General features: G+C 39.3%; 1 non-coding gene across 1 annotated transcript; it reads right to left on the reverse strand.

Annotated features, from left to right (window-relative positions):
* Window positions 1-9,259: 9,259 nt before the first annotated feature.
* On the reverse strand, window positions 9,260-9,331 carry TRNAT-GGU. The gene has a single exon. It is a non-coding gene; the product is annotated as a tRNA-Thr (tRNA).
* Window positions 9,332-13,820: the final 4,489 nt, after the last annotated feature.

Here is a 13,820-nt window from a genome sequence, read left to right on the forward strand (position 1 = left end):
AGGGACTGACGTCATTTTTATTTATTTTTTAAAAACAAAGATTTAGAAGTCTCAAAATTCCACATCGTTATAAAGCATAATATTATGGTATAGGGCCAAAAATTTAGCAAACTAGACCTGTTTAACTGTAACAATTCCATGCAAGAATTGTGGTCCCGCCATAAAGCCAGAGAACACAGGCTTCCTTCCAAGGAACTGAGAGGCTGATAAGGTAATAACAATACACTGTAATAAGAACAACGGTTAAAGCGTTGATTGAAAGCTTATTACATCCCAAGCACCAGGCAAAGCATGTTGCATTCTTAACCCACTTAGTCTTGACACACAACAGCCCAGGAAGTCAATTATTATCATCTCCATTTTAAAGGTCAAGAAACTGGGGCTTACAGAAGTTAAATAACTTACTCAGGGTGAAAGAGTTCAAATATCCAGTGGGATTTTTTTCATACTATGAAATTAGAAAAAGTTTCCTTATTCTTTTTTCAAGCAAGCTTTAGAATGTGGGATCATTTAACAGAACGTAAAAACATCAACAAGGGCTTTTGTTAGTTACTTTATGTATCTTACTACAGGCAGAAGTGGATTTTATTTTGTATACAGAAGTCAGAGACCTAATACCATTATTTGAAAGAAGCCAAGAGAAAAGAGAGATTATTTAATAAATGTTGGGCAGATAGTATGGAGGAAAAAAAGGCAACATAGAAAAAAAATTTGTAACAGGTTCCTATTATTCCTAAACACTCCCCCCAAATTATAAATGGATATTTTTGAAATGTAAAAAAATGAAACCACTAAACCACTATTTCTTCAGTTGAGTTTACTGGTGTTTATTTTATTATTGTCCTCTATAACCTACATATAGGTTATATTTATTCTTTTGTAGATGTCAGATATTTTATGATTGTTTTTAAAAATGAAACTATTAAAGTATTAGAGTAATACTAAAACTTTTTAAGATTCTGGAAGTTGAGGAAGTTCTTTTTAAGCATGACAGGAAACCCAGCGGTCATAAGAAAAAAATACCAATAAATCTTACTGCATATTTTATATCTCTAATAAGGCATAAAAAAATCATAGCAGTTCAAGAAACAGAGGGAAAATATTATATGGAAAATACCTATAATAAAGGGCTAGCTTCCTTAGTACAAGGAGCTCTTACAAATTTGTAAGAAAAAAATCAATGGAAAAACAGACAAAATATGTGAATAAAAAGTCTGAGAAAAAAATGTGTTCAATAAACATATGAGCATATTATTATGCTCATAATGACATAAATGCAAGTGAAAGTCACCTCTCAGAATATAATTTTTTTTTCACTTCATAATATCCGGTATGGCTGAGGATGTGGGAAAACAGGCACTCTGATGCACTGTTGGTAAAAATGAAATCATTCCATTTTTTTAGAACACAATTGGGCAGGTCTATGAAAATGTTAAACATTCATACCCTTTGACCCAGCAATTCTGCTTCTAGAAAACCATTCTACAAATAACCCTGCACAAGTTTACAAAAATATATACAAAAGGCTCACACCATTATTTATAATAGTGAAAACCCGGAAAAAGCCAAACATCTATCAACAAAAAATGTTTAAATAAATTCTGGCACAAACATACAATGGAATGCCTTACAACTTTCAAAAAGAATGTGGTAAATTAAATCTGAATTGATAACGAATGGTAGTTAACATTCAGAGTTACATGAAAAAAGCCAGTCACAGAACAGTTAATGGAAAGTATAATTCATGTGTATTTTTAAAAGGACAAATTTGTATATGCTTCAAAAATGTCTAGAAACATAGCCACCAGGAAAGTGTTTACAGTAAGTCCACTAGGCGTGGAATGAGGAGGGGACAGGAGACTGACTTTTGACTTCATTCAACTCTGTTCCGCTTGATTTTTTTTTTCATATCAAACATGTATAATCTTTATAATAATAATAAAAAAGAAGTTTCAGGAAAGAAAAAAAGAATTCAAACTCTTTGAGCATATGGCCATTAACTAGCCTTCATAATTCGCCAGAAGTACTCAAGCTTTAGAACAAATAAATTCTTTTCCCCTAAAATGCCTAAATCAAAACTACGGTGCTTTATCAACGCTGTTAACAGACTGAAGCTTGTTTCCAGGCATTTTCTTCGCAGCTGCCTTCCAAGTTTATGTAGTGCAAATACCAGCCAATCAAGCACTTCAGCGACCCCCCCACACACACACACATACACACATTGCACTTTTTCGGTTGAGCCACGGGCAATATTGCTTACTCCCTTCCTGCAGCAGCCTCTCTTTCTGCAGGTGCCAGGGGCTCACCCTACATACCCACAGTGGGTATACACTTTATCATTTGTTGTAAACCAGTATTGCTCCTCTTCCAGCCCTCATCCTCAGGCCAAGTGAGTAACCCTTGGGAGCCTTTGAAAGTCCATGTACTGAATTGGAACAGAGCCATGAGTGATTATTGGGGGCTTATTGCAAATTGCAGGAGGCATATATTGTGCGTGCGAACACATACAATAGTGAAATGGCCTCCTCCCACCCCCCAAAACAAGATCAAAATCAGAAACCTTTTTCCTTTGTTTGAACATGACTAACTGTGGACAGCAATTAAGGTTCTTAATGAATTTTCTTTCAACCAGAGTAGAAGGGGGTCTGTTTATCCAGATACAGCTAGATCTCAAGGAAACCCTGCGCCACGTGAGCCCCATCTCATCCAGTGGGGCGCGTTCTCTGAGTCACACTAGCCAATGCCACAGCATGCTGTCCGAGGGCACAAGGATGCCTTTTGGATGAGATCTAAACCCCAAATCTGACTTCTGACCACATGTGGTGATTGAAAATTCTCACAGGGCTTTGTGAAAGAATGAAGGGGAGGAGAGGCTGATTTTCACTGTCTTGGCCCAATTCCAAGTTTGATCATTAGCTGTCCTCCTTTGTCTGCCTGCCATCTCACTGAGACATGCTATTCCACACTTCCCGTTGTAAACAGCTGTCCACTGTTAACTGAACGAGCTAGAGAGGCAGTGAATTCCACCCTGGGGAAAGCTGAATTTCAAGATAAACATTTCCTCTGCATCTATTGGTAGATTGGAGGAAAGGTGTAGTTTTCTAGGGAGAATTAAGGGCATAATAATGGGGAGTTGAAAATTATCAACAAACCCTGTTTTGTCTTAATGGTGAACAAAGAAAGCTGGCATTGATCACAAAGTAGCCCTTGGAAGGAGGGGTCCAGAGAAAATATATTTTAGATTCTAACATATTATTTGGGAGGATCCAGAATTTAATCTTGTAACATCGATGTGGCAGGTCCAATTTGCCACAATTCATTTTTTTCAATCTGAGGCATATATACACACAGAGGAAACAGACAAGTAACTCAACCCAGAAGAAAATTCACCGTCTGTCATCTGGCTTTGGGGTCTAAAAGTTTGACATGTCTGGAGCACTCACTTTAATGCCTCTCTTTCAACTTAAGGCATCCTAATTTCAAAATATCCACATTCCTGGTCCTCTCAACCCCAAATGTCTCCTTCTAATACTCCAACTTCCAGAATAAATTCTTCTGTGTTTACTTCTTTTAATCTTAAAAAAAACATTTCAACTTGGAAATATTCAGGATGCACTTCAATAAGCAAATGAGGAAACTTGTACTTCCATTCAATGGAATATTATTCAGCAGTAACAGGAAATAAGCTACCAAACCACAAAAAGGCAAGGGGGAACCAAAAGTATTACTAAGTGAAAGAAACCAATCTGAAAAAGGCTAGAGGAGGGGAGAGTATAGCTCAGTGGCAGAGTGTATGTTTAGCATGCATGAGGTCCTGGGGTTCAATCCCCAGTACCTCCACTAAAAAAATTAATATAAATAAATAAACCTAATTACCTCCTCCCAACCCACCCACCCCCCCACAAAAAGCTGCATACTTGCTGTTTGATTCCAACTATATGATATTCTGAAAAGGCAAAACTATGCTGAAAAAGATGTTCTGGGAAAGGAAGTTGATCAGTGATTGCCAGGGATGAGGGGAGGAAGTGGTGAATTGGTGGAATACAGGGGGCTTTTAAGACAGTGGAATTATTCTGTGGATGATGATACTATAAGGATGGGTACACTTCATTATACATTTGTCAAAACCCAAAGAACATGCAACACAGAGTGAATGCAAATGTAAACTGTGAACTTTAGTTAATAATAATGTATCAGAATAAAGACAGTCTCTTCAGCAAATGGTGTTGGGAAAACTGGACAGCAGCATAAATCAATGAAGGTAGAACACTCCCTCACACCATACACAAAAATAAACTCAAAATGGATCATAGACTTAAACATAAGACAATATACAATAAACTTCCTAGAAGAAAACATAGGCAAAACATTATCTCACATACATCTCAGCAATGTTCTCCTAGGGCAGTCTACCCAAGAAATAGAAATAAAAGCAAAAATAAACAAATGGGACCTAATTAAACTTACAAGCTTTTGCACAGCAAAGGAAACCATAAGCAAAACAAAACGACAACTTACAGAATGGGAGAAAATATTTGCAAAAGATGAAACTGACAAAGGCTTGATCTCCAGAATATATAAACAGCTCATACCACTTAATAAGAAAAAAACAAACAACCCAATCCAAAAATGTGCAGAAGACCTAAACAAGCTATTCTCCAATGAAGGCATACGAATGACCAATAGACACATGAAAAAATGCTGAGTATCACTAATTATCAGAGAAATGCAAATCAAAACTACAATGAGGTATCACCTCACACCAGTCAGAATGGCCATCATTCAAAAGTCCACAAATGATAAATGCTGGAGAGGGTGTGGAGGAAAGGGAACCCTACTACACTGTTGGTGGGAATGTAGTTTGGTGCACCCACTGGAAAACAGTATGGAGATTCCTCAAAAGACTAAAAATAGACTTACCATATGACCCAGCAATCCCACTCCTGGGCATATATCCAGAAGGAATCCTAATTCAAAAAGACACCTGCACCCCAGTGTTCATAGCAGCACTATTTACAATAGCCAAGACATGGAAACAACCTAAATGTCCATCAACAGATGACTGGATAAAGAAGTCGTGGTGTATTTATATAATAGAATACCATACAGCCATAAAAATGACAACATAACACCATTTGCAGCAACATGGATGTCCCTGGAGAATGTCATTCTAAGTAAAGTAAGCCAGAAAGAGAAAGAAAAATACCATATGATATCACTCATATGTGGAATCTGAAAAAAAAAAAAAAAAAGACAAATGAACTTAAATATAAAACAGAAACAGACTCACAGACATAGAATACAGACTTGTGGTTGCCAGGGGGAGGGGGGTGGTAAGGGACAGACTGGGAGTTCGAGATTTGTAAATACTGACAAGTATATATAGTATAGATAAGCAAGTTTATACTATATAGCACAGGGAAATATATAAAGATCTTGTAGTAGCTTACGGTGAAAAAGAATATGAAAATGAATATATGTATATTCGTGTATGACTGAAAAATTGTGCTGTGCACCAGAAATTGATACAACATTGTAAACTGACTATAACTCAATAGAATTTTTAATAAAGCCCCAAATTGGAAACAACAACAACAACATAATAATAATAATAATGTATCAGTATTGGTTCATCAATAGTAACAAATGGACCGCACTAATGCAAGATGTTAATACTAAGGGAAACTGGAGAAGGGGTGAAAGGGGATATAGGAACCTTACTTTCTGCTCAATTGCGCTGTGAACCTAAAACTGCTCTAAAAAATCAAGTCTATTCATTTTTTAAAGAACGTTCTAGTTCTGTTCTTTGTGATGCAAAGAATGGAGACTCACTCAACATCTCAAGTAACAGGAGATTTATGTGCGGATGTTCCCAAAAGGAAACCCAGGCAAAGCTCAACCACGTGACAATAGGAAAAGAAGGGACTTAAAGTGGGGCCACAGGAAGGTCAGGACCCCCAGCTCTCCCCACTGTTAGCATCACTGGTCCATGAGTCTCACCTTCCTCACCAGCTGACCTCCTCACCCTCCACCCTTTAGCTTTTCTTCACTTCAAAGCATCTGCTTTCTCACAATTGCAGCTCCCTCACGATAGCCTGGGGCCTCTCACAGCCTCTCTGGTTTTTTCTGTAGCCTGTGACTTATTGGCTACAGCTGCTTCTGCTGATGGCCTCCTTACTAGGAATTTTCCTACTGAAAATTCCTGAGAGGGGAAACCTAACTGGCCCAGTGCATCACGTTAGGCCCAGCCCTGGCCTGGTCCCTGGCCCCCTGTGGGGTGCACACAGCAGCAGAAGGGTGAACAGGGGCTAAGGATGTCCCGAGAAGAAAACCCCAGGAACTATGACAGAGCGGTTTCCCTTTGGAAGGCCCCACGGTAGGCGGAGGGCTTTTTTGATGAGGGTGCTTCTGGAATATCTTGTGCAAAAAAATGATGAGTAAAATTGAACCTTAGCAACTAAGTAGTTCAATACACTTTTTAACAGTTACCCTTACAAGGAATGTTCGGCCTTTCCGGTAGAGAAACCCCAAAAGGAGCAGATCGCTAGTGACAGAATGCTCACGTTCTCTTGAATGATAAAAATTTCTTAAGAATGATCCCTGAAACACATCCCCCGCAAAGGCCTTCCAGCCAGCCTCCAAAAGAGCCCCACTACCTCCAAAAGAACAACAAATTCTTACCACACTCAAGGAGAGGAAAGAGGGAGCCAAGAAAACAAAGATGGATCTCGACTTTGCACTGAAGCACCCTTTACCCTAACTGACCTAGGAATATGTGGTTAATTTTCATCCCAGGGTGAAAGAAAGAGTCTAGAGTTAGTGAGCCAGGAAGAGGTGACAAAATGACTTTCTCTCAGGACATAAAAACTTTGGGTAAGTTGATTACCGCAAATAAAAGACTTTCAGTCCCTATAATTAAGAAAAAAGTAGAGGACGGGGGAGAGTATAGCTGAAGTGGTAGAGCACATGCTTAGCATGCACGAGGTCCTGGGTTCAATCCCCAGTACCTCCATTTAAAAAGAAAAAAGGAACCTAATAATAAATAGTTTAATAGACCTAATGACCTCCCCCCTCCCAAAAAGAAAAAAAAAAAAAGGTGGAGGAAAAAAGAAGCCAGTGAAAGTAACAGGCTCACAGGTCATGGCCAAGAACAGTGAAGACACAAACAGACTAACGCGGACACAGAGCGGGACACTATGAGACAGAAAACCTAAGTTGGTAGTTACCCAGTTGCATTTTACAAAATCTTATAAACAACAACAAAAATCTTACAAGTCAATTACATCTCAGTTTTAGAAATTAAAATATATTTTTAAAATGTTATTACAGATTTTTTATTACACTTCTTTCAGGAGCCTGTGACAATATACTAATGAAAAGGCGCTCCCAAATCCAATACAGAAATCAGATAGTATGGGCTGAAGACTCAAATGTGAAATGCAAAATTAAGACATTTTCGAGTGAAGTACAGAAATTTTTGAACAAGACCCAAAAAGGACAAACTGTTCAAAGACACATTTGACTAGAATAATAGTAAAGCCTTTTTGCAATATGTCAAAATATGTCAAAGTCACAGATTTGGAACAGATTATTGTAATTTCTATAACTATTAACGGATTAGTGATCAGAATATATAAAGCAAGCTTATAAATCTGTGTGAAAAAGACAAATAACCCAATAGAAATGTGGGCAGAGAAGAGGAAGCAATCTACAGGAGAATCTGTAAGTCCAATAAATAAAAAGAGTCTCAGTCTCTGTCTTTTTTTGTGGGGAGGAGATAATTAGGTTTATTTATTTATTTAATGGAGGTACTGGGGATTGAACCCAGGACCACATGCATGCTAGGCACGTGCTCTACCATTGAGCTACACCCTCCGCTCCTAGTCTTAATTTTTGGCAGTTTCAGTATACACATAGATGGTCTTTCTAACACTTAGCTTCTTGTATGTGTGTGTGTGTTTTAATTGTGGTAAAACACACATACCAAGTTTTACCACTGTAACCATTTTTGAGGGGGTTTGGGGGGAGGTAATTAGCTTTACTTATTCTTAAGGAAGGTACTGGGGATTGAACCCGGAGCCTCATGCACACTAAGCACGTGCTCTGCCACTTGAGCTATACTCTCCAGCCACCATCTTAACCATTTTCAAGTGCACAGCTCAGTAGCGTTAAGTGCATTCACACTATTGTGCAACCAACCTTCCATTTACAAGATGAAAATCTTGCAAAATTAAGACTTTATATCCATTAAATAATAGCTCCCCACTTCCATAACAAAATACCATAGACTGGGTGGCTTAAACAATAAAAATTTATTTCCTTACAGTTCTGGAGACCGGAAGTCTGCGATCAAGGTACCTGACGGGTGGGTTTTTCCTAACGCCTCTCTCCTTGGCTTGCAGACAGCCACCTTCTCACTGTGTCCTCAGGTGGCCTTTCCTTTGTGCACACATCCCTGTCTTCTTTATTTATTTTTGGAGGGGAGGTAATTAGGTTTATTTATTTATTTTTGGAGGAGGTACTGGGGATTGAACCCAGGATCTCTTGCACGCTATGCATGCACTCTACTACTTGGGCTGTACCCTCTCCCCTCTTTTTCTTCTTATAAGGACACCAGTCCTATTGGGTTAAGACTTCATCCTAATGTCTTCATTTAACCTTAATCACTTCTTTAAGGGCACTGTCTCCAAATACAGTCATTGGGGATTAGAGCTTCACCATATATGGTTTTGGGGTAACACAATTCAGTTTGTAACAATCTTCACGGTTCATTCACATTGTAGCATGTGTCAGAATTTCTTACTTTTTAAGGCTGCATAGTATTCCATTGTATATGTGTCCCATACTTTGTTTTTCCATTCATCTGTTGATGGACATTTGGGTTGCTTCCAACTTTTGGCTATTGTGAATAATGCTGCAATGAATTTGGATGTACAAATACAGTATCTTTTTGGAGCCCTGCTTTCAATTATTTGGGGAATATAGACATAAGTGAAATTCGTGGATCATATGGTAATTCTATTTTTAATTTTTGGAGGAACCGCCATACTGTTTTCCACAGTAGCTACACCATTTTACGTTCCCACCAACAATATGCAAGTGTTCCAATTTCTCCACATCCTCACCAGCACTTGTCATTTGCTGTTTTCTTTTTTTGATAGCAGTTATCCTAATGGGTGTAAGGTGATATCAACCACTTAGCTTCCTTTTTTTTTCTGAAGCTCTTTCTTATTTTTTTTAATTTATATTTTCCCCTTAACAGAGACACTGGGAATTGAACCCAGGACCTTGTGCACACCAAGCACATGCTCTGCCACTGAGCAATATTCCCCACACCCAACAAATTAGCTTCTTGAACTTGAACTTCTCTCCTCCAATGATCTTTGTCTCATTGAACTTTACCCTAAACCTTATATTTCCAAAATCTGCCCCACCTACCTAATTTCATTTCAGTATTGCATCCTCCAAGCTCCTCCTTCTGGCTATTTTGTCATTCCTCCATTATCTCATTCCAATGGTACTTTGACCCCAGTGGAATATCTAGTCCATTGATCCTACCACCTTTTCACTTTTAAGGACTTCCTAGGTCCTTAAATTCAGGAGAATTTGCCCCCTTGTAAATCTACAGAGGTGACCTATATAAACAGTCTGTGCTCACTTACATTTTCACTTGCCCATTTCTTTCACCTTTGTAACATTTTAAATTGCTTAAATTAATACAGGAGAACAAAAAAAAAAAACTACTTAGCTAAAGTTGTTAAAATATATTAAATCAATTTCTATCTCATGTAAAATAAGCTCTTTGTCCTGTAATGTTCACATTAATTAATGTGAATATAGATTAAAAGAGACAAATAAACACTGCATGCAAAGCTACAGGCATTGTGTTAATTTTAAACATTTTCCAAGAACATGTGGTTGGGCTGTATATACATAATAGTGTGTGTCTGAGTTTGAGAGGAGTTCAGCTTCTCGTCGAATCAGTCCTAATGCCATAACACCAAAGGCTTGATGTTCGTTCTCTCTCCTCTCTGTCCCTGTTTACACCCTATGGCTAATTCCTATACCTTCTCCCTTGCATACACCCTCAGCAACTTCCCCACCCACCCACCCACCTTGCTTCCTAATGTTTCCTGGCCAAACCCACAACTGTAGTGATAATTCCAACTTGCTCCCTACTAGGCACCTGCCCCTGTCCAGCCGAATGAGGCTGGCATCACACTGCCTGCTCTCATTTTAAATGCATGACCACAAACCTCAGGTAGACTCTTAATGCCCTTGGTAATCACACAATACCAACCCAGGTTAATTTCTCTCCCAATTTTTCTGCCTGTTATTTCACATTCTCTCCTCTCTCCTCAAACCTCTAACACCTCCTCTCTTCTTTCCCAGTTCATCTTGGGTATTGATGCAATTAGCAGAGAAACTCCGCAGACTGTCCCCTCCCCACATCCATCTATCCACCTCTAAACCCCCACATCCTGGCTTCCTGCCTGCTGTTACCGATGAATCATCTGTGGTCCTGTCACAGCCCAGCCCTCATCAAAGCTCTTGCCCTTGATCCCATCCCCTCTCATTACTCAAGGAAATTGCTCAGCAACTCCCCACTCTCTCTGCTACATCGTGTCTTGCTGTCTGCTGGATCATTCTCATTAGAACGCAAATAAGACGTTTTTTCTTCCATCTTAGGCCTTCCATTGCCACAGTTTTCTTGTGATATACTTCTCCACTTCTTTGCTGCCTTTTGAAGCAAACCACCTTCAAAAGAGTGGGCTATACTTGCTCTCTCTAATTTATTTTCTCCCATTCTTTTTATTGTTTTTTTTTTTAATGAAGGTACTGGGGCTTGAACCTTGTGTATGCATACACTCCACCACTGAGCTATACCCTCCCCACTCCCACTCTCTTTTAAACCCACGCCAGTCTCACCTCTCCACCAAAACTTTTCCTCTTGAGGTTGCCAGTGAACTCCATGTTGCTGGAAAGAAGAGCCAGTTCTCAGCGCCCCACTTTCTTGATCTATCGGCAGCATTGGTACAGCTGATCGCCACCTCTTCCCTGACAGACCCTTTCTTCTTGGCCACCAGGGCCTTCCAGCTGCTTGGTTTCCTTTCATCCTACTGGTGACTCCTTCTCAGTCTTTTCTAATGGTTCCTTCTCTTCTCCTCCCCAGCCTCTGCATGTTGGAGCCCCCAGGATTTGAAATCCTTCATCTTTTCTCTACCTAACTCAGCATCTTGTTGATATTCAGTGTCATGGTTTTAAAGGCCATTCAGGTACTGGTGGTTCTCAAATGTATGCTTCCAACCCAGACCTCCCTCCTGAGCCACAGACCCATATGGCCAGCGGCCAACTCAACATCTCCATCTGAGTGTCTAAGAGGCACATCAAATTTAACACGTTTAAACCTAAACCCCTGGGGAAGGTGGGTGAAGCTCAGTGACAGAGCGTGTGCTTAGTATACACGAGGTCCTGGGTTCAATCCCTAGTACCTCCATTAAAATAAATAAATAAATGGATAAGCCTAATTACCTTCCCTCAATAAATAAATAAATACATAAATAAACCTAATTACCCCTCCCCCAAAAAACCGGACAAAAATAGTCAAAACCAATTTCAGGATAAGTTACCAGGTCAGGGGACAGCATAGGTGGGGAGGAATTGGGCATGAGAAAAATCTTTTGGCTTTATTTGTAATATTTTTTGTAATATTTTATTTATTTAAAAAATCTGAAACAAATATTTAAAAAGGGCATTTTCAAAATCTGTTATCTTCTGCACTTATTAAGGAAAAGGTGTTTTTTTTTTTTAGCATATTCAAGAAAACAAATACTAGTCACAGGATCCTCATAATGTTACCAAAAGCCACTTTCTCTTTCTCCTTATTTTTAAAGACAAATCCTGGCACTCAATTTACAAAGACCTTTTCACCAATAGCGATAAGGCCAGCAACAGATAAGAGAGGTGACAAGTGCCCATCCCAGTAAACAAAGGTTCCATTTGCTGTGCCTCCGATCTCAAAGTGAACTTAAAGGGATTTCAGATCTGGTGTAGGAAACAGCTTTGAAGTGTATCCCTTGTTCAAGTTTGGAGAGATTTTCAGCGGCTTCAATCCCCATGAAAAGGCTTTAGTATTCATGCTTCTACTCAGTCTGGATGGACTGTTGACAGCTAATACCTTCAGTTTATATCACTTTTTTTAAACTGATATTTTGATCCTTTGAGTATAAATACAAACATCTACAAATCAATACAACGGTATTCACGGAAGTAAACAAGAAATGACACAGCAATCGTCCCATTTAGTCAAGGCTGTTATCACTGGTCTAGGCCCAGAGGATCATGTAAACACACAAATACTAAAGGCACGGTGAGAAAAATACTAAGTTAACAGAAGTCAAGTATTTCAAATCCATTAAAATTTATTTTAGAATCTCATAATGTCTCTGTGAGGGTAGAAACCGCAAAATCACCTACCTAGTCATACTCTTTGGTTTCAGAATCTTAAATATTGTTGATGACTATTTTGGGTTGAGTTGTGTTCCTCAAAAAAGACATTGAAATTCTAACCCCTCCTACATCAGAATGTGACCCTGTTTGGAAAAAAGGTCGTTGCAGAGGTCGTTGGTTAAGATGAGGTCCTACTGGAGTAGGGTGGGTACCTAATCCCACATGACTGATGTCCTCATAAGAAGATGGCCATGCGAAGACACAGAAATTCAGGGAGAAGGCCGTGGGAAGATGGAGGCAGAGATCTGAGTGATGTCTCCAAGCCAAGGATCACCAAGGATTGCTGGCTCTCACCAGGTGCTAGAGAGAGGCATGGAACAGTGTCTCAGAGCCCTCAGAAGGGACCAACCTTGCCAACACCTTAATATTGGACTTCTAGCCTCCAGAGCCGTGAAACAATAAATTTCTGTTATTTGAAGCCACCCTGTTTTTGGTACTTTGTTATGGTGTACCTAGGAAACTAATAGAATGACCCAAAGAGCTTTTGTTGAGTTAGGTTTCTACCTTCTGATATTTATTGCATTTGGTGTCTCTGAAACACAAGAATGTACAAATGCACGTTCCATTGGCTGTGAGAGCCATGGCATCATCACAGGTCACGGAGCCTCTGGAAAACTCCACCGTACACCCGTGAGAGGATGAGAGTAAAAAAGGCCATTTACGTCTTAGTTTGTTGTGAAAATAACAAGACCCAAAAAAAGCGTGCCCAGACCTCACTTTGAGAACTGCTGACTAATCCAAATTCCATCTTTTTTATGGGTGAGGAAACAGGCTCAACGATGAGGAACTGACTGCCTTGGTCCAGGCCTGAGTCCCCGCTTCCCAGCTCCCTGTGGGCGTTTCTAGAATCACACAGCCACAGAAAAAAGTGTTCAAGGTGGAAAAAGACAAGTCAATGGTGTGAAACCGACTAGTCTAGGATTCTGTCACATCATTAAGCACAGGTCCTGTAAATGGGCTTGTGCACTGATTTATTCATTAAAATATAATTGCTTTACAATGTTGTGCTAATTTCTGGTGATTCTGGTGTGCTAAATTCTGGTGTATATTTACACACACACACACACACACACACACACACACATATATATTCCTTTTCATATTCTTTTTCATTATAGGCTATTACAAGGTATTGAATATAGATCCCTGTGCTATACAGTAGGGCCTTGTTGATTATCTATTTTATATATAGTAGAGTGTATCTGCAAATAGCACCCATTTATTTTAAAGAGTGATTTAAAGAGCGTAGTCCACGTTTTAAGACCAGAGCAAGTGCTTGTCCCTAAACTCGAAGGACACATCTGATTCTG

This window comes from Camelus ferus, chromosome 13 (genome assembly GCF_009834535.1).
Source record: "Camelus ferus isolate YT-003-E chromosome 13, BCGSAC_Cfer_1.0, whole genome shotgun sequence".
Taxonomy (NCBI): Eukaryota; Metazoa; Chordata; class Mammalia; order Artiodactyla; family Camelidae; genus Camelus; species Camelus ferus.